The sequence below is a fragment of the Aulonocara stuartgranti genome (genome assembly GCF_965226115.1).
Source record: "Aulonocara stuartgranti genome assembly, chromosome: 6".
Lineage (NCBI taxonomy): Eukaryota > Metazoa > Chordata > Actinopteri > Cichliformes > Cichlidae > Aulonocara > Aulonocara stuartgranti.
The window spans coordinates 42371491-42394098 of record NC_138944.1 but is presented as its reverse complement, the minus strand read 5'-3'; the positions used below and the strand labels follow the sequence as shown (position 1 = coordinate 42394098).

The 22608-nt window shown below is 46.9% G+C and overlaps 1 protein-coding gene across 1 annotated transcript in view; it reads right to left on the bottom strand.

Moving 5' to 3' along the window:
- Positions 1–272: 272 nt before the first annotated feature.
- LOC309708778 (uncharacterized protein) overlaps positions 273–22608 on the bottom strand; it is a gene marked incomplete at its 5' end in the record, with an annotated part of 172405 nt that continues 150069 nt past the window's right edge. Inside the window, one exon of the mRNA XM_082537067.1 lies at positions 273–598. The remainder of the gene's footprint in view (positions 599–22608) is intronic.

Genomic DNA, 22608 nt, shown 5'->3' with positions numbered 1-22608 from the left:
CAGGAGGAAACTTGGGTCACATGACTATGTGAACTCTGAAAATTTAACCTTTTTAGTTTAAATTCTCTGTCTGTGAATTTACCATGTGTGTGTTATTCACTACCTTGTGTTGCTCACAGAGATTACTGTGAGAAAGAGTGTATACACCTGCGCAGCGCTAACATTTACATTTCTTTTTACAGCAGATGGTTAATCATGTGATTTGATCATGTGATTTACAGCAGGACACAACTTAATATGTTTTTCTAAATCAAATTCAAATTCAAATTCAAATTTTATTTGTCACGTACACAGTCATACACAGTACGATATGTAGTGAAATGCTTGGACAACTGCTCGTGACCTAAAGAAAACAAAAAAGGAAAAGGCTATGAATAAGATAGGAAATAAATATGAAAAATTAAAAAGGGTAAATTTAACTAGGAAGGAATAAAATATAAATTAAGGTTAAAAATGAAATAACTGTACAACACAAATTAGAATGAAGGGTAAATTTAACTGGGAAGAATAAGATAAAATATATAAATTAAAGTTGAAAATAAAATAACTGTACAACAAAATACACAATATAGAACTATATAAGAATGTATGAATAAATCTAAATCTAAATAAATATATACACAATAACAGCAGCTGTACAAGTATTAACCGGAAATGAAGAATATAGTGACCAGTGTTGTGCAAAAAAACAATGTGTGCAAAAACAATGTCCAGAAAGTCCAGTGTGTGTATAAGAACCATATGTGTGGGTCAGTACTGTGTGGTAGTGTGATTGAGAGACCGTATCGCCTGCGGGAAGAAGCTCCTCCTCAGTCTCTCTGTGTTGGTCTTCAGGGAGCGGAATCGCTTTCCTGACCTCAACAGAGAGAACAGTCTGTTGTTGGGATGGCTGAGGTCCTTCACGATCTTCCTGGCCTTGGTCCAGCACCGCCTGCTGTAGATTGAGTGCAGGTCAGGGAGCTCGGAGCGGATGGTGCGCTCAGCTGACCGCACAACCCTCTGTAGAGCTCGTCTGTCCTGCATGGTGCTGTTCCCGAACCAGGTTAAGATGTTTCCCGCCAGGATGCTCTCTATGGTGCACGAGTAAAAGTTCCTGAGCACCTTGGAGGGCAGTTGGAAGTCTCTCAAGCGTCTGAGGTGGTAGAGACGCTGTCGGGCCTTTTTCACCACGGTGTTGATGTGACAGGACCATGACAGGTCCTGCGTGATGTGAACTCCGAGGTATTTGAAGCTGTCCACTCTCTCCACTGGGCACTCGTTGATGACGGGGGTCTGGTAGTTCCTCTCCTGCTTAGTGCTGAAGTCCACTATCAGCTCCTTTGTCTTACTGACGTTTAGAAGGAGGTTGTTCCTCTGGCACCAGTTCTCCAGATTCCTAATCTCCTTCAGGTAGGCCGTCTCGTTGTTATCAGAGATCAGGCCCACCACGACGGTGTTGTCAGCAAACTTGATGATGGTGGTGGAGCTGGTAGTGGCCACGCAGTCATATGTGTACAGAGAGTACAGCAGGGGGCTCAGAACACACCCCTGGGGGGCTCCAGTGCTGAGAGTGGTGGAGGCTGAGACATGTCCGCCCATCCTTACTGCCTGTGGTCTGCCAGTTAGGAAGTTGGAGATCCACTGACACATAGATGAGCTGAGTCCCAGGTGCTCCAGCTTGGTGGTGAGTGTGGAGGGAATTATGGTGTTAAATGCAGAGCTGTAGTCTATGAAGAGCATTTTAACATAATTCCCCCTTCCAGTGTCCAAGTGAGTGAGTGATGTGTGGAGGAGATGAGAGATGGCATCGTCTGTGGAACGATTTGGACGGTAAGCGAACTGTAGTGGGTCCAGTGTGTCTGGTAGTGAAGAAATGATGAAGTCTCTGACCAGGCGTTCAAAGCACTTCATCACTACTGACGTGAGGGCTACAGGGCGATAGTCATTGAGAGAAGTAGGGTGGGGTTTCTTCGGGACAGGAACAATGATGGACTCTTTGAAGCATGTGGGGATCACCGACTGAGATAAAGAGATGTTGAATATCTCAGTGAACACAGGAGCTAGCTGGTATGCGCAGTCTCTTAGGATACGACCTGGGATGCCGTCTGGTCCTGCTGCTTTCCTGGTGTTCACTCTTTTGAAGGCTCTCCTTACTTCATGCTCGGAGATGACGAGCACGTTTCCGGTGCTGGCAGTATCTTCCTGTCTGCAGCCATTAGCGCCGCCAACACTAGCATTGTTGGAGTCCTTAGCTGCAGCCTCAAAGCGAGCATAGAAAGTGTTCAGCTCGTCTGCCAGAGTCACGGCCGCGTTCGTCATACCGGTTGTTGGTGCTTTATAGTCTGTTATTGTCCTTAGTCCCCGCCACAGGCTCCTAGAGTCACTCTGTTGGAGTTGTGACTCTAGTTTCCTCCCGTAGCGCTGCTTCGCCTCTTTCACCACCCTCCGCACGTTATATGACGCGGCTTTGTACGGGTCCATGTCCCCCGTTGTGAGTCCCGTGTTGTAGGCAGTGGTGCGGGATCTCAGAGCGTTGCGGATGGTTTTATCCACTGTTGAAATCTTCCAATTCTTTGAATCTTTGGGCTGAAGGAAGGACAATACTCTGTGTATTTATGCTCAATCAACAATCATTTATTTCCATACAATTCAACACTTAAGAGCATAAGAACCATCATGATGGGGAGACATGCCTGAAGAGGGTCACAGCAAGTCTCAAAATGGTGATGGGTTGCTCAGCTTTTTATAGTCTCTAGTGGCCCCCATCTAGTCGTAAAAGCCAAAACATCACATTCTTTCTCTGTTACAGCGCCTAAGTTATGACCTCGGCAGTTGTTTCTCTGCTTTCTGTAAGGTGGGGGTATGGAATGTGGTCTGTCTATCTCCCCTGTCTTAGACACAGAGTCTCCTGCTTACAATCTTCTCTTCATGATTCAACAATTAAGCATGTAACACATTCACAGCAGATCAAGGATACAGAGTGATGCACACTTGTCTAACAAACTAATAAGTGAATATGTTCTTTTAACTCAAAAGTATAACGAGAACTAAACTACATACAGCTCACACACTCTATATTAAAGGGTATAATATGATCTACAGCAGTATTCTAATTCAACTACTTTGATTACATATATAAGGTAACATATAATAACAGAATAATCTAATACCACCCACGGCTTCTGGTTGGGAAACGTTGTGATAGTCTTTGTCTCCACGGTATCATCCGCTAGTTTCCAGATGAATCCCACAACCGCTTCCGTAAACACGTTGACGTCATCGTCGGAGCTGTTTCTGAACATGCCCCAGTCTGCGTCATCGAGTGCGTCCTGTAACACGGCCACCGATTGATCCGTCCAGCGCGCGACCTTCCTCTGAACCGGAACTTCCTGTTTCAGCCTTTGTTTATATTTTGGCATGAGGAAGATGGCGGCGTGATCAGATTTGCCAAACGGAGGGCGGGATTGTGCCTTGTAGCCGTCCTTGACCGTAGTGTATCAGTGGTCCAGTGTCCTTTCACCCCTGGTGGGGCAGGTGATGTGTTGATAAAAGTTCGGCGCTGCGCGTTTGAGGTTGGCGCTATTAAAGTCCCCCGTCACAATAAGCGCAGCGTCCCGGTGTTGTGTCTGGTGCTGTGTGAGTGCCTCATGCAGCTCGCATAAGGCGGTGACCGTGTCTGCTTGTGGTGGAATATAAACGGCACTTACAATGACCGATGTAAATTCCCGAGGTAGATAAAAAGGACGACACATGATCGACAGTAGTTCCAGATTTGGTGTGCAGGAGCGTGTGAGAGGAACAACGTTCGCACTGTTGCACCAGTTGTTGTTCACCATTAAACACACGCCGCCTCCCCTTGACTTCCCCGAGTCCCGTGTCCTGTCCATGCGGTGAACTGAGAAGAACTCGGCCGGCTGGATGGCGTGGTCCGGCACCGCTGGGTTCAGCCATGTCTCGGTGAAGCAGAGGAGATTGCAGTCCCGAATGTCTCTCTGGAACTTTATCCTGGCCCTGAGGTCGTCAAGCTTGTTCTCCAGTGACTGGACGTTGGCGAGCAGGATGCTAGGCAGAGGTGTGCGGTGTGCACGAGCTCTCAGCCTGTTCCTGACGCCGGCTCGCTTCCCTCTAGGCCGCCGCCGCTTCCCTTTGTTCTCCCTCGAGATCTCACTCGGCCAGCTCGGATCCGGAGTTAAAAACTTCGAATTGTGAGTACATTGTATACCAATAGAAACAAGAGTGTCACTGTCATACCTAATGTACCCAATGGTGATGATTTTGCCGATTTAGAAACGCTGAAAACTAACTTAAAAAACAAAGACAAAGAAAAAGTGGTCGGAGCAGTCGTGACGGCAGCCGACCTCACCGGCGCCATCTTCATACCACAGGATTACTGAGATTTTGTATGAAGGAAACCGTAGTTACAGGCTATATGTTGATGATGAAATTACACTGTGTTGTTGAGAAAATGTGAATGTTACAGGGGAGAAATTAATGCAGTGTGAGACATACTGTGATGAGACCATTGTTACTTTTTCCACAGCGAGTGTTAACTTTATGACTTTATGACTACAAGAGACCCACAGACCTCTTAGAGGTTCGAATGAACTTAAAACACCTGAGTTTCCTAATGTGTTCTCAGCTTGTTATAATTCTAGACAAAGGGGAGTAGCAATTTTAATACATAAAAATATTAATTTCATGGTACTCGATACAGTTATAGATCCAGAGGGCAGATTCTTAATCATTAAACTATCTATACTTGATAAAAAGCTATGTATTGCAAGTGTATATGGTCCAAATGTTGATGATCCCTCATTCTTTCACGGTTTTCCATCTAAGATGGCGGCGCGCACAGACGCAGCGGCCCGGAGCTCCTACACTTTTGCACTTTTGGTGGTACTGTGTATTATTTCACACAGTCTGGGGTTACTTCAATACAACAGAGATGATCTACTACAACTAAGCCGTGGAGATCTTCAACTAACATCCGAGTATCTCATCCCCCCGGAGATCGTTAAGCAACCCCCGGGGCTACCCGCAACAGCAAGCCGCAGGAGGAGACGTTGCGAGCGGAGGCAGAAGAGAGGCAGGCGGGGAGGCCTGTGGGCACGGCTAAAGACTAGTCCGTTTAAACCACCACTCCCGATCATATTCCTCTCCAACGCCCGTTCAATCCATTACAAACTGGATGAAATACGACTGCAGATCGCCACTCGACGGACTTTTAATAACTGTTCGTGCATGATTTTCACTGAAACCTGGCTGGACAGCGCCATTCCCGATGCGGCTATCGATCTAGCAGGCCGCACCGCCTATCGAGCCGACAGGTCTGCGGACTCGGGTAAGAAGACTGGCGGGGGGCTGTGCATCTATATTAACAACTTTTGGTGCACGAACGTCACGGTAACGGAAAGACTGTGCAGTACAGAGGTAGAACTGTTGGTGTTAAAGTGCCGTCCATTCTATCTCCCTCGGGAATTTTCTGCCGTTTACATCTGCGCTGTTTACATTCCACCAGATGCTAATGCTAAGCTAGCGTTAGCACAATTGAGCAGCAGCATCAATAACAGCCTGGTAGCACACCCGGACAGTGTCTTTATTGCGGCTGGGGATTTTAACCACGCGGACCTGAAATCTGTACTTCACAATTTCCACCGTAATGTGAAGTGTGCTACCAGAGGAGATAGAACGTTGGACCAGGTGTACACCAACATGGCGAATGCGTACAGAGCCCAGGCTTATCCCCACCTGGGTCTGTCAGACCATCTCTCCCTTCTGCTACACCCAATATACACACAAAAGATCAAGAGCACTGGGATTACAACCAAAACCGTGAGAACATGGCCGCAGGATGCTATTCCGATGCTTCAGGACTGTTTCCACTGCACAGACTGGGATGTATTCAAGGTGCAGGACACTGACAATCGTGTCGCATTGGACAGTTACACCTCCACTGTCTTGGACTACATCTGTTTCTGTGTGGACAATGTAACAACTTGGAAACGATTCCGTGTGTTCCCTAATAATCCACCCTGGATGACACACGGAGTTCAACAACTTATTCGAACAAGGAACAACGCTTTCAAATCCGGGGACCAGGAGGCATACAGTGCTGCCAGGGCCAACCTGAGAAGAGGCATCAAGACTGCCAAGCAGCAGCACAGGAGGCGTATCGAGGCCAGGTTTGAGAACAACACAAACCCAAGGCAGGTCTGGGAGGGCATCAGGGCTATCACGGACTACAAAAGAAGAACACCATCACCCTCAGCCGACAGTTCTACTCTGGCTGAGGATCTAAATCTCTTTTATGCTCGTTTTGATAGGGAGAACACCGACCCTGTCCTGTCCCCTCTCCCCTCAACCGATCCTGCTCCAGTCCTGAGCACTCATGAGCTGAGGCGTGTGTTCCGGAGCATTAACACCAGGAAGGCGGCCGGGCCGGATGGAGTGCTGGGCCGGGTGCTAAAAGACTGTGCTGCGGACCTGGCGGACGTCTTCACCTCTATATATAACACCTCGCTGTCCTGTTCACTGGTACCATCCTATTTCAAAGCAGCAACCATCGTTCCCATCCCAAAACAGTCAAATGTCACATGTCTGAACGATTTCAGACCTGTGGCACTCACCCCCATTCCCGCCAAATGCCTGGAGAGACTGGTCATTAAACACATCAGAGCTGCTTTTCCACCATCCCTGGACTCGCACCAGTTTGCATACAGGGAGAACCGGTCAACCGAGGATGCGATCGCCACAGTGCTGCACACATTACTGAAGCACTTGGAACACAGGAACACCTATGCACGGCTCCTCTTTGTAGACTACAGCTCGGCTTTTAATACCATCCGGCCATACAAACTCCGTCCCAAACTCCACCAACTGGGACTTAACTCCTCTCTGTGCAACTGGATTGTGGACTTCCTCACTAACCGTAGACAGAGTGTCAGAGTGGGTAAGAACACCTCTTCCACCCTTGTGGTCAACACCGGTGCCCCTCAGGGGTGTGTTCTGAGCCCTCTGCTATACACTCTCTTCACCCATGACTGTATTTCCTCCTGCGCGTCCAATCTCATTGTTAAGTTTGCAGATGACACTACAGTGCTCGGACTTATATCCAACAATGATGAGACAAACTATAGGACAGAGGTGCAACAACTAGAGTCATGGTTCCACGACAATAACTTGGTCTTAAACACCAAAAAGACCAAGGAGATCATTGTAGATTTCCGGAAGAGGGGTCATAACAACCATCTGCCTCTCTTCATTGGCAGTGAGGCGGTGGAGAGGGTGAGCAGTTTTAAATTCTTGGGGGTAACTGTGACCGAGGACCTGTCCACCTCAGTTGCACGGAAGGCCCAACAGCGCCTCTACTACCTGAGGAGACTGCGGAGCGCACACATTCCCAGATCTCTGATGTTGAACTTCTACAACTGTGCCATCAGCAGCGTTCTGACGTATGGATTTCTAGTGTGGTTCCCCAGCTGCACCAAGGCCGATCAGCAAGCACTCCAGCGGGTGGTGAAAGAAGCTGGCAGAATTATTGGAACAAGTCTGCCAGAGATCAGTAATATCTTCCCCACTCGCTGTCTGAGGAGGGTGCACAGTATCCTGCGGGACCAACATCACCCTGCGCGCCACCTTTTCCATCTGCTGCCCTCAGGGAGAAGGTACAGGTCTATACAGGCCAGAACATCCAGACTGGCCAACAGCCTGTATCCACAGGCTGTGAGGCTCCTGAACTCTCTGCCCCCCTCTCACGGACAATAACCATATCCAACTTCTTAATAGCAATGAACTGGTCTGCATTGGTGCATCATATCTTTATTCTCTTCCCCCTCCTGCCCCCCCCCCCCCCTCTTTCTTAAATAGATAACTATCATATCTGATATCATATCTCACAGTACAATAATATTGAATGGGTTGCATTGTTGTATTTTGTCATGTTTCTCAGGTCTTTGTCTGAATTTCTACGAACATTATTGCTAAGGATTGTCTTATTGCATTGGAGTCACACTGGGTTAAATATGTACACTTGGGTTTTAAGGGGTATTTATTATTTTCTTCTTTTTTTGGGTTGTATGGAAGCCCCAAACGCAATTTCATTGTTCACTACTCATACAATAAAAACCTAGAAACTACAATATTCTCTTTAGACGCAGAAAAAGCATTTGACAGAGTTAACTGGAAATTTCTATTTGCAACTTTACACAAATTTGGTTTTGGATCCTCTTTCATAAACTGGTTAAAAATATTATATAATTCCCCAACAGCTTGTGTCAGAACAAATGACCAGACATCTTCCAGCTTCTGTCTCTTGAGGGGCACCAGGCAGGGATGCCCACTCTCCCCTTCACTGTTTGCAATTTTTATTGAACCACTAGCAGCAGCAATTAGACAGAATTCAGTAATTAAGGGCATAAAATGCAAGAACGTGGAACATAAAATCAGCCTTTATGCGGATGATGTGTTACTCTTTCTCCAAAATTCACAAACCAATATCTCTGGGGTGATTGAATTGATAAACTCTTTTGCAAGAATATCAGATTACTCAATTAACTGGTCAAAATCTACAGTCCTACCGATTAATTGCTCCCTCCATAATTCCTCTTCTACACCACTGCAATCGGGAAATACAAAATATTTAGGTATTAATGTTTCTCCCAAGCTTGCAGATCTAACTAAATTAAACCATATCCCACTTTTAAAGAAGGTAGAAGATGATCTGACTAGATGGAAATGTCTACCCATATCACTCATGGGAAGGGTTGCCGCTATAAAAATGATGGTCTTACCAAAAATAAATTATTTATTTTCAATGATCCCAACTAAACCGCCACAAGATTGGTTCAGATCTCTAGATTCATGTATGTCCAAATTCCTTTGGAAAAATAAACCTCAACGTATAAGCTTAAAAACACTACAAAAGACCAAGGATAAAGGAGGACTAGAACTGCCTAACTTTCAGCACTACTTCTTAGCCAACAGGCTTCAGTTTATCTCAGGATGGCTAAAACATACCCTCTTAGATGAACCTTGGCTAGATGTAGAACAAGCACTTTGCAATAATCTAGAGATCTCAGACCTACCATTTATCAGCTCAAACATCCAACGACATGAATGCTTTAAAAGCATCAACATCAGCTCTTCTCTGGCAGCATGGTGGGAGTTTCTAAAATTGACGGCGTCTTCATTAATCCCATGCAAACGTACACCTATCTGGAACAACCCTGACATATTACAAAACAATAATATGATAAACTTTTCAGATTGGAGTGGTAAAGGAATCAAATATTTAGAACATATACTAGAAGGAACAGAATTTATTTCATTTGACGGACTAGTTACACAATATGGGATCAACAAGAAAAGATTTTTAGAATATCAACAAATTAAATCCATAGTAAAAAAGAAATTTAAACCGGGTCAAGTTGAACTACAAACACCACCAAGTGTGGTTCAATTTCTTACTCTTAAAACCCCCAAATTACTATCCAAAATATACAGAATGCTTTCTAAAACAGATGAATCAATATCACTTCCTATTGCAAAATGGGAAGCAGATTTATCAGTTAACTTAGACCTAAACTTCTGGTCTCAGATTTGCTTAAAAACCTTTCATCTAATTAGAAATCCCAGTCTTCAATTAATTCAATACAAAATATTACATAGAGTGCACTATACAGGTCATCGGATGTTCAAGATGGGCTTTACGTCTACCAACAACTGCTCACACTGCCAAACCAATTCACCGGACAATTATATCCACGCTCTTTGGTTCTGTCCACCAGTTCAGAAGTTTTGGCGCGAGATATGTGAAGACTTATCAAAGTGTCTGAAATGTAACATTCCAACTTCCCCCTTAGTGTGTTTGTTGGGCAGCTTAGATAATGTCACTTCAGAAAAGAATATCGCCCATATGGTTTTCACTGTCCTATGCATAGCCAAGAAAACTGTCCTCATGAACTGGAAAAATAAAAATAATCTTAATTCTAACCAATGTAGAAATTATCTATTAGATTACATTAGTCTTGATCCAGCCTCTGCCACCACATCAGATCAATTGCTCTGGGCTCCTTTGATCAGCTCCATCACCTAGTGGGGGTGGGGGGGTCATAGTTTGGTCCCGCCTTCAGTGTTGTGATTGGTGTGGGGGTAGGGACAGGCTTAGGGCGTCGGGGGGTTCCCCGGAGGCATCTTCCTTGAGGGGCTCAACCCGGGGTAGCGGTCATGTCCGATTAGGGGCTCTGTTGGCTCTCAAGTGACTGTTTCCTCGCGGCTGCGTGCAGCGGGGCTAGGGGAGGGTCTGTGCTGACGGACGTGGGTTACTGACCTGGTAGCCTGGCTGCCCCTGGGTGGGTCCGGGATGGGCGTGAGGTTCTGGAGGCGCTCCGTCTCTGGGCTGGGGCCCGGGCCGGGCCTCGGGGGCTCGGGTCCTGGTTGGTGTGTTGCCGGGGTTGTGGGCGGGTGGGTGCGTGGGGGCCCAGTCCTGGAGCAGGGTGCCGCCGGTGCATCGAGCCACCTGGGGGGCTCTTCAACTGGTGGGGGAGATTGTCACATCTTGCAGGAGCTTTCCTCTCTTCAGGAGCTCTCTCTGTTAGGGAGATACAGGAGAGGTGGAGGAAGATCTCAGCCTGGGTGTTTATTGTCTTATGTAGTCTGGAAGATGAGTGGATGGTGGGGTGGGTACAGTTTTCTCTGTGGTGGGGTTGGGTGGACTGTCCCGGGCTCTGTGGGGCCGGGAGGCGCTGCTGCACTGGGCCCCGGTCTGGATGGGCCTGGGCCCCCTTTCCCTGGCGGGTCGCGGAGTATGGGGGTGCCTACTGGGGTCAGCGGGGGAGCTGGCCCCAGGGAGGGGTCACTTGCCCCTCCCTTCCTTCCCTCCCCATCTCCAGCTGCCTCCCTCTTCCTGCTCCACCACAACCACCCACACATGCAGGACCTTGGAGTAGGGGTATGTCACCAGGGTGCAGGGGAGGCTACCCCCCCCCCCCCCCTCTGTCCCCTTCTGGCTGCCTCTGCCTCAATTTTATCCCACAACTTAGACATTCACATTACTCACACTCTCATTACACATACATATAGGATCTTGGGGGTGGGAACGATACACGGAATCCAAAGTACCATCAGGGTGTACACCCCACCCCTGGCGTCATTGCCCACCTCTCAATTTTAAATACACATAGACATTGAGGGCTAGCAGGAGGGACCATGCGCTTACCTGCTGCTCTCTGGCAGGTAGCTCCATGCCCTCCTGGGTTTTAAATGCACCTTAGAACACACATGCATCAACACTACAATGAGCGGGTGGAGGGAGGTTTGGAGTCTTCTCTCACCCCCATTCTCTGCGGCCTGCTGGAGCGGGGGGGCTGGGAGGAGGAGTTGGCCGTCCGACTGCGGTCTGGAGTGTGGGGCCTCCCTGCTGCTGCGGAGTCGGGGCGGTCTGCCTCCCCCCACCGCAGGGAAAACGGTAACACCACCGGGGTCTGGGTGCAGTTCCCCCCTCCAGGGGCAAGGGTACCTAGACCCGGTTTGTAGAGTACACTCGGGGAGTGTGATCGTGTGTACAACGTCTCTTTATGTCTGTCTCCACGTTGGTTGAGTGTGGAGTAAGTGCATATGAGAGCATGAGGGTGGGAATGGATGTTTGTATATGTGTGTGCCTGTATGTCTGTGTCTATATGTCAGGTTGGGTGTCAGGCGCCACCTCTCTGGGGACATCTCAGGCCCTCCAAGGTTTGGAGGCCTATCTCCCCCCACCACCACTTCCCTGCCAGTGGCGGACTCCCTCAGACATCGGTGCATTGGTGGTTCTTTGTGTCCGGGGATGGGCGTCCAGGTACACACCGGCTCACTCCTTGGCGGCCGCTTATCGGGGCCTGGAGCCTGGGGCTCGCTCGGACCACTTCGGAGGTGGGGTGCCCCCGGCCTCTCGGCCTGGGGCTCGGTCACTCAGGCACGGCTGGCTGCCGGCGGAGCTCACGGGCGCGTCACTGCAACTCCCCCTGGCTTCTGCTCCGCGGCTGCTGAGTGACCCCTCATCTGGGACTCTCCTCAGCTCTTACTGGGACAGTGGCACGGCTGCCCCTCTGTTGGTCTTCCTTGGTCTCTTGTGTTCTGGGGGCCTCTGGGTGTCTGGAGTTTTGATCTCCTCCATACCTGCTTCATGCCCTGGAGGACGGGGCTGTGGCCCCCCCACACCCTCTAGCAGATCATTACATGAAGGAACCTTTTAAAAAACAAAAAACAAGCGCGTCCATGCTCACAGGTGTACACACGGGTGATCACACCCACAAACTACACCCTTTTTGGCTCCTACCTCAAAGCACACTGTGTTCTGTTGATCTTATGTGCTGCACAATAATGTTTAATATTTAGTATTTACTGTCATATTCCCATATATCATTGTGATGTTGTTTATTCTATTACTCTTGTTCTCTTCTGCTTGTTTTCTTTTTTCTTTCTCAGCAGGTGATCCAGGTGATTGATATATGCATTTTTTTTCCCTGCCCATTCTGTTGGTTTTTGTCTTTTGCCCTTCTCCCCCGTCCCTCTTCTCAGCCGTTTCTCTTTCCCTCTTTCTTTCTCCCCTTCTTTCCTCCAGTCAAGTCTGTCCCGTATTCAGCAAGTCAAAATAAATAAACAATAAAAGGTGAATCAAATGGACCATTATGGCAAGGCTGGGATGGTCAATTTGGTAAAGTAAATCCGTTGGGCATCTTTGTTTGCCTTTAGACAATAATTCTGATGGCAAAAGAGCCAAACAGGACAGGCAAAAAAACAAAAAAAAAACAAATGCCAGGTGACTGTAAAATAACTAACAGCACTTTTTCCACAAGTAAAGCCAGTAACTTACTATCCTAAAAGATTACCTCTAGTTGCTCATGCTTTACCTCCATGCGTGAGATCAGTATGTGCAGCAGCTTAAGCTGTACAATGTTTCAGGAAATAGTTTATTTCACCTTTTGACATTGTTAGTTCCACACGAGGTAGATGTTTACTACTGCAGACTAAACTTACATTTCTTTCACCTACAAGACACTTGCCTTTAATGTTACTGTTACTCTCACAACCACACATATTACCATAAAGTGGTGCACAATTCTGAATCTGTCACGGTTCTGGGTCCGTGGGACCCAGTATTTTGAGTTTATTGTGTTTTGATTTAAGTTTGCTTTGTTCTTGTTCTCTTGTCGTGTTGGGGTGATGATTATGATGTCTATTATTAGAGTTCCATGTTTCTGTTTATCTGGGCTTAAGATGTGGGTTTAGTTTCATATGTCATCTCCTGTCTGTCTCTCGATGTCGAGCCTGCGTGTGATGTTTTATTGTGAAGGTCTGCGTCTCATGTGAGTGTGTTCAGTTTTACCTCTGTCTCATCTTACTGATTGTTCCCAGCTGTGTCCACCACCTGTGTGTATTTACGTCATGTCCTCCGTCATTGTAGTTGCTGGTCATCCCTCGGCTTACACTTCTTCTCCTCGCGCTCTCTACTCTCATGAGAAGTGCCCTCCTCCATTGGCAAAAAGGGTTTGACAGATTCTGTCACGGCGAGTGAGATAAGCCGTGTGAAAATAATAAATGAGGATCCAATCGCAGGCAGTCGTGAAGATGCGAAGGTGGTTTATTGAACACGAAATAAGGACAAACAGCAAAAGGAGCTCGAACTAAACTATACTGGGAAACAACTAAACTATAGCGCAGAAACCAGAACATGAACATGAAGCAGGGCGAGCAGAGGCAGACGATGGTAGACAGCAGGGTGAACACACGAGCGAGACACGGTGGTTACACAGATGGACCAGCAACTACAATGACGGAGGACATGACGTAAATACACACAGGTGGTGGACACAGCTGGGAACAATCAGTAAGATGAGACAGAGGTAAAACTGAACACACTCACATGAGACGCAGACCTTCACAATAAAACATCACACGCAGGCTCGACATCGAGAGACAGACAGGAGATGACATATGAAACTAAACCCACATCTTAAGCCCAGATAAACAGAAACATGGAACTCTAATAATAGACATCATAATCATCACCCCAACACGACAAGAGAACAAGAACAAAGCAAACTTAAATCAAAACACAATAAACTCAAAATACTGGGTCCCACGGACCCAGAACCGTGACAGATTCAGAATTGTGCACCACTTTATGGTAATATGTGTGGTTGTGAGAGTAACAGTAACATTAAAGGCAAGTGTCTTGTAGGTGAAAGAAATGTAAGTTTAGTCTGCAGTAGTAAACATCTACCTCGTGTGGAACTAACAATGTCAAAAGGTGAAATAAACTATTTCCTGAAACATTGTACAGCTTAAGCTGCTGCACATACTGATCTCACGCATGGAGGTAAAGCATGAGCAACTAGAGGTAATCTTTTAGGATAGTAAGTTACTGGCTTTACTTGTGGAAAAAGTGCTGTTAGTTATTTTACAGTCACCTGGCATTTGTTTTTTTTTTGTTTTTGTTTTTTTGCCTGTCCTGTTTGGCTCTTTTGCCATCAGAATTATTGTCTAAAGGCAAACAAAGATGCCCAACGGATTTACTTTACCAAATTGACCATCCCAGCCTTGCCATAATGGTCCATTTGATTCACCTTTTATTGTTTATTTATTTTGACTTGCTGAATACGGGACAGACTTGACTGGAGGAAAGAAGGGGAGAAAGAAAGAGGGAAAGAGAAACGGCTGAGAAGAGGGACGGGGGAGAAGGGCAAAAGACAAAAATCAACAGAATGGGCAGGGAAAAAAAAATGCATATATCAATCACCTGGATCACCTGCTGAGAAAGAAAAAAGAAAACAAGCAGAAGAGAACAAGAGTAATAGAATAAACAACATCACAATGATATATGGGAATATGACAGTAAATACTAAATATTAAACATTATTGTGCAGCACATAAGATCAACAGAACACAGTGTGCTTTGAGGTAGGAGCCAAAAAGGGTGTAGTTTGTGGGTGTGATCACCCGTGTGTACACCTGTGAGCATGGACGCGCTTGTTTTTTGTTTTTTAAAAGGTTCCTTCATGTAATGATCTGCTAGAGGGTGTGGGGGGGCCACAGCCCCGTCCTCCAGGGCATGAAGCAGGTATGGAGGAGATCAAAACTCCAGACACCCAGAGGCCCCCAGAACACAAGAGACCAAGGAAGACCAACAGAGGGGCAGCCGTGCCACTGTCCCAGTAAGAGCTGAGGAGAGTCCCAGATGAGGGGTCACTCAGCAGCCGCGGAGCAGAAGCCAGGGGGAGTTGCAGTGACGCGCCCGTGAGCTCCGCCGGCAGCCAGCCGTGCCTGAGTGACCGAGCCCCAGGCCGAGAGACCGGGGGCACCCCACCTCCGAAGTGGTCCGAGCGAGCCCCAGGCTCCAGGCCCCGATAAGCGGCCGCCAAGGAGTGAGCCGGTGTGTACCTGGACGCCCATCCCCGGACACAAAGAACCACCAATGCACCGATGTCTGAGGGAGTCCGCCACTGGCAGGGAAGTGGTGGTGGGGGGAGATAGGCCTCCAAACCTTGGAGGGCCTGAGATGTCCCCAGAGAGGTGGCGCCTGACACCCAACCTGACATATAGACACAGACATACAGGCACACACATATACAAACATCCATTCCCACCCTCATGCTCTCATATGCACTTACTCCACACTCAACCAACGTGGAGACAGACATAAAGAGACGTTGTACACACGATCACACTCCCCGAGTGTACTCTACAAACCGGGTCTAGGTGGTGTTTGTAGTTCAACTTGACCCGGTTTAAATTTCTTTTTTACTATGGATTTAATTTGTTGATATTCTAAAAATCTTTTCTTGTTGATCCCATATTGTGTAACTAGTCTGTCAAATGAAATAAATTCTGTTCCTTCTAGTATATGTTCTAAATATTTGATTCCTTTACCACTCCAATCTGAAAAGTTTATCATATTATTGTTTTGTAATATGTCAGGGTTGTTCCAGATAGGTGTAGGTGCATGGGATTAATGAAGACGCCATCAATTTTAGAAACTCCCACCATGCTGTCAGAGAAGAGCTGATGTTGATGCTTTTAAAGCATTCCTGTCGTTGGATGTTTGAGCTGATAAATGGTAGGTCTGAGATCTCTAGATTATTGCAAAGTGCTTGTTCTACATCTAGCCAAGGTTCATCTAAGAGGGTATGTTTTAGCCATCCTGAGATAAACTGAAGCCTGTTGGCTAAGAAGTAGTGCTGAAAGTTAGGCAGTTCTAGTCCTCCTTTATCCTTGGTCTTTTGTAGTGTTTTTAAGCTTATACGTGGAGGTTTATTTTTCCAAAGGAATTTGGACATACATGAATCTAGAGATCTGAACCAATCTTGTGGCGGTTTAGTTGGGATCTTTACTGTTAAACCTATTGCTTCTACTGACTATAGCTGTTTCCGAATTCAGGGAAGAATGCTTAAAATTAGGGATGCACCGATACCACTTTTTTGGAAACGAGTACTTGCATTTCAGTACTCGCCGATACCGATACCGAGTACTTAATAAAAACATGATTTAAATTTACAGGTAACAGCTTTAGTTTTTAGTATTTTTTTTGTTGTTGTTTTATAGCGACTTCATAGAACAGCTACAGCATAGGCAAACATTCAGTGAGTGAGTAAGTAAGTACATAGACTGCATTAGAACTAGAAATCCTAGAAAACAAGTGAAATGAAACTCAGCCTTCATAGTGTAACAAGGAGAAACGGGGTGGGTTTAGCTAAGCGAACATTGCCAGTGTACAATTTAACTGAGAATATCCAAGGGCTCCACCGAGCCCCATGAGAACATAAGATGTAAAGTACGCTCCTGTGCCAAATAATCCCAGGGAAGCGAGGCCGAAGAATTTACACCGCTCCTTCAATTCGATCCTCTCCTCTTCTTCCCTTTTTCTTTATTCTTCCTCCTTTCTTTCTCCTCTTCAGCCTTTCTCCTTCGAGTTTCTTCTGGGCCGCCTTATACATCTCGTCGGTGTAGTGGTTTCCTCTATTGAAATCCACCATTTCATATATTTCATCCAAAAGACAGCCCCAGAGTGTCGATCACAGCGATATTTCTTCTCTGCCTCTTTTCTGAGACAGCCGTCGGTGACAGATTCAGGCGAAACGTCTTCTTTGAAAGCGTTCGCATCCCCCAGGATGGTGTTTCTGGATGCACTCTTTCCCGATCCTGTTTTACCGACCAGAAGGAGTCTCAGTTCTTCACGGGTCGCAGAGCCTGCGCTGGTTGGGGAAATGATAGTAACATTTGAATCATTCAAAAAAAAAAAACATAAAACACTACGTTACACTAGGCTTTTCTTTTGTTATCTTTCTATCGATGTTGACAGCAAGCAGTTTGTCCACATAAAGCGAGTACCACAAGCAGCACACAACCCTGGGATTGCACTTTACCTTTGTATCGATGTTGACAGCGTGTGTGTGTGTGTGTGGGAGGTACTGGGTTCCTCACAGACGGTGGTGTTCGCGAAACCCACCCTCCCCAAAGCTAAGGGCTCGCCAGCGAGGCGTGTGAGAGCGAGGAAAATGTTTTAAAAAAGGGAAAGGAGGATGAGGAGACACTGAGGGTCCGAGGTCTAAACGGAAGGCTGTGTTCAGGTAACCCGCCCTCCGCAGACCTAAGCGTACGCTAGCGAGGCTCTTGAGAACGATGTAGAGGGAGGAAGGATGAGGAGGAGGCAAGGAGTGTCTGAAGTCCAAACGGAGGGCGGTGTTGCGTAATAGGCAGGCCACATAGCTGGTCTTTCACTAGCGAGGCAGATGAGAACGAAGGCGAGGGAGCAAGAAGGACATCCGCATTCGCGTACGCTCGCGAAGAGCATAAACGGAGGCCCGTGTTCACATAATGGGCAGGCCAAACAGCTGCGCTTTCACTAGCGAAGAGCATGAGAGAGATGAAGAGCACGAGGAGGCATGGAGAGCCCGAGGTCCAACTGGAGGGTGGTGTTCGCGTAATAGGCAGGCCACACAGCTGCTCTTTCACTAGCGAGGTGCATGACAACAGTAGAGAAGGAGCAAGGAGGACGAGGAGCAACGGAGAGCCCGATGTCCTCACCGAAGGGGGTGTTTGCGAAACCGGCCCTCCGCAGACCTAAGCATACACTAGCGAGGAGCATAAACGGAGGGCGGTGTTCGCGTAATAGGCAGGCCAGACAGCTGCGCTTTCACTAGCAAGGCACTTGAGAATGATGGAGAGAGAGCAAGGACGACACGGAGGCACGGAAAGCCCGAGGTCCTCACCGACGGGGTGTTCGCTAAACCGGCCCTCCGGAGACCTAAGCATACGCTAGCGAGGAGCATGAGAACGATGTAGAGGGAGCAAGTATGAGGAGGAGCAACGGAGAGCCCGTGGTCCTCACTTAGGCCCATTTACGCATAACCCAAGGCCCATCCGGCAATGCGCTCACCTGCGAGGAGCAGGAGAACGGAACAGAAGGAAGTCGCAGGACGGGGAGGCAGGGAGAGTCCAAAGTCCTCACTTAGGCCGGTTTACACGAACACTGCTGAGAAGGAGACATTGATGATGATGATGATGATGTGAAGTTGAGAGTTGTTTGCTCCGGCGGTTCGGGGTCCCTCCAGACCCCAGTGTTTGCCATCGTAACTTACGAATGTGCATTGGGGTTGCGAAATACCCCATCGCCATTACTAAGGGGTCACAGTGTACCCACGGAGTAGAGAGCACCCCCAGTCCTCGCGAAGGCCGGTTTACACGTAACTTGGGGCCCATCCGGCTAAACGCTTGCCTGCGAGGAGCAGGAGAATGGAGCAGAAGGAGGTAGGAAGGAGGCAGGGAGAGTGAGGCCCTCAAGGAGGGCGGTTTACGCGAACTCTGCCCTCTGTAAAGCCAAGCGTCCAACAGCGAGACCCAGGAGAACTGAGGAGAGGGCCGGTTTACGTGAAGACTACCCTCTGTAAAGCTGAGCGTTTGCAAGCGCAGGGTAGAAGGAGCAAGGAGGAGGAGGAAGGAGACGATGATGATGATGATGATGATGATGATGATGATGATGATGATGATGATGTGTAGTTGAGAGATGTTTGCTCTGGTGGTTCGGGGTCCCTCCAGACCCCAGTATTTGCCATCGTAACTTACGAATGTGGTGTGGGGTGGCGAAATACCCCATCATAATCACTAAGGGGTCACAGAGTACCCATGGAGCACGGAGCGCCCGCGGTCCGCACTTGGGCCGGTTTACTCCAGACCCCAAGGTTTGCCATCGTAACTTACGCGATCGATGGAGGGTTACAGCCAATTAGGTGCCTTTGTCTGACGCTGTGACGAGACCCGCTATACCCGGGGGTCCGCCTGACCCCCATCTGCCCCCACTGCGAACCGGAGCCCTGTTTCGCGACGAGACCTGGGTCAGCGCTGCGTGACCCCCCTTCTTTTTTTTTTTGGTCCAGGCTGCACAAGGATTAATAATATACTTTGTGAGCTACTGGACTCTGTTGCTCCTGTAAAGAAGTTAAAATGTCAAAAAAGGAACCCCATGCCCTTGCTAAGTGAGGAGCTCTAGAAAAGCAGAGTGTCGCTGGCGATCTTCCACACTAGAAGTATTTCTCCAGGCTTGTAAAGACTCATTTTCTGTTTTTCATTGTGCTGATAAACTTTTTTCTGACTTCAAGGTTATTTCCCTGTCTGGATTAACTAAAATTGTAAACGCAGCTCGATGTACAACCTGTTCTTTGGATCCTCTACCAGCCTGGGCAATAAAGGAACTGTGGTCAAGGTCAAGGTCAAATTGATTTATATAGCACATTTCAAACAGCCGATGCGGCACAAAGTGCTTAACAATATAAAAATGGCATTAAAAAGCAACAATGTAATACAATAATAACAATAAAAAAACAATAATAGGACAATAAAAGAATTCAAACAATAACTAAAACTAATTCAAATAAGACCAGAATGCTTCGGTCATAGTGTGTTAAAAGCCAGGCATAGAAATGTGTCTTTAGTAATGATTTAAATTGCTCAAGTATTTGTGCAGATCTAATATTTAAGGGGAGACTATTCCAAAGTCTGGGACCTGCCACAGAGAAGGCTCTATCACCACGGGATTTGAGATACTGTATTTTCACGACCATAAGACGCACTGTACTAAAAGGCGCAGTCTCAGTTATGTGTGCCATTACTGTATTTAACACACACATAAGGCGCACTGGATCATAGGGCGCATACAAGTACCGTATGCGTATTTAAAAATAAAGCGGGAGCAAACCTGAGTTTGGTACCTTACTCACATTTCTATTACCGGTAATCATCATCATCAACAACACACAAGCATACAAGTGTGCGTATTTAAAAATAAAGCGGGAGCAAACCTGAGTTTGGTACCTTACTCACATTTCTATTACCGGTAATCATCATCATCAACAACACACAAGCATACAAGTGTGCATATTTAAAAATAAAGCAGGAGCAAAACAAAGTTTGGTACTCACATTTTTATCATCAATCAAACCCATCGAAGTCCTCATCCTCTGTGTCTGAATTGAACAGCCCTCATGCTCTCATATGCAATTATTCAACACTCAACCACATCGTAGTTTGACATCGTCAAGGCAGCGTAATAAGAGCTGGGGATGGTCTGACCCTGCTTTTAAAGGTAGATAAATCATCAGCAAAACAGTGAAATGAAATGCTGTACTGTGAGAAGATGGAGCCCAATAGCAACAAATAGAGTGCGAACAGGGTGTTGGGTCTGTGTTTCCACAAGCCCCGCTAATTCTAGAGACTTATTCATCATGAAGAAAACAAGACAGTCGATCGATCAATTATTTGCGCAAGGGAGGCCTCGTCTGTGTCCACCACGAAAATGACCCCAGATCTGACCTCCTCCTGCTACCTTTTATTGAGAGACAGTTCACACAAAACACGTCAGAACAAAGCCACGCCCCCTTGGTTCTAAGACAAAGCATTTTATGTATATGTGTGAACTTCTGTAAGAGTGTGTGTGTGTTATGTCAGAATGTGTGTGTGTGTGTGTGTGTGTGTGCGCGTGTGTGTGTGTGTGTGTGTGTGTGTGTGTGTGTGTGTGTGTGTGTGTGTGTGTGTGTGTGTGTGTGTCAGACTCCTGCTGACCAAAGGGTCGTAAACCCAGGAAGCTTACATCAAAAGAAACAGATCTTTCAGATAGGATGTATCTACAATAAAACCTCCCCCAGCACAGAGTGGTTGGAGAGGTGGTCAGGATCAATGGAATAGCTTTGATCCTACTGCTTCAAGTAAACAACTGAATGTCAAAGGTCAACAAGAAGAATCATCATTCTCAAAAATCATATGTCACTACAATCCAACTGTATACAGACATAGGTATTTAAACGCATCAGTTGACTTTATTGTTTGTTCATGTGGCTCTCAACTAACTTCAAAGCTGCAGCCTGGTCAACACCCTTCTTTATGACTCCTATCAACCCCCCAAATCTTCTCACTGTAGGCATCCTGTGGGGGTTAGAGTCAACTGGTGAGTTATCTGCATTTACAACTCTTCTCCTGTCCTGTTGTCACCACAGAAAAAGCTTTGTAAAGGAAATTGGATCAAGCTGTTTTGATCTTCTTGGCTCAAAACCTCAAGTGTTCATGATGTAAATGTAGACAAAAGGCTTCTCTGTTTACATCCTTCTTGCAGAAGACAAAATAGGTGATGTTGCACAAATTCCATGGTAAATCTCCAACTTGGACTAATCTATTGCCCTTCATACACATAGGCAATTGACCTGTTTCCAGTTCGTTTAACTGTATAATGTCCTGCAACAAGTCATATTCTTTAAGTCAGACGAGCAGGTCTGTCGTACCAGAGCAGTTCATCTTCCCAGCTACTGGTGAATCAACCTTCCATTCAGGTTCAGAGCAGTTGAAAAGTTGGCAGTGTTCCTGGATGTGTTGCTAAAGCAACCAAACAAACTGTCTCGCTCTCAGTGATGCTATATGGCCACAGTCCAGAAGAATGTGTAGCCAGTGGCATCACAAGCATAACCATTGGTCTCGTTGTTTATGTGAGCGGTTGTGTTCTTAAACTGCCACCAGTAGTTGTTGAAAACCCATGCGGGTACTGGGTGTGGTTTGCTCTGTTCCAGTGCGCTCCCTGTCATCCCACTCAGGGTCCACAGGCTCAAGAAGATGCACAACACATTCCCAGCTTTCCCTCCCCTTTGTACCCGGTCTTCCTGCCACTTACTCCGAGCTGGCCTGGATGTGTGTCACCTTCTTGCAGTGCGCTTGATGTATCCAAGTGTTCCTTCCAGCAATCTTCACTGCTGTGGTCGTCGTCAGCAGCATCCGATATGGACCTTCCCACCATGGACTGGACCAGCACTTCCTCTCCATGGCCTTATCAACATCCAATCTCCAGACTTCAGACTCTGCTCCTGCGGAGAAACAGAATCATCTGGCAGATCATTTGTTCTCATGACTACTTTACTTTTAAACATTTCAAGCATCTAATCTGCTAATATGCTCTCTCTTCTGCTCTTCTATCATCACTACAGAAGACTAGAACTCTAAATGCTCTAACATCTCAAAGAGTCAGACCATTCTCTGTTGGAGTAATCCTCATGTACATCTTAACTAATTCTATACAGTCTAACCATGTCCTGCCTGTCTTCCTAAATCTTAACTTTA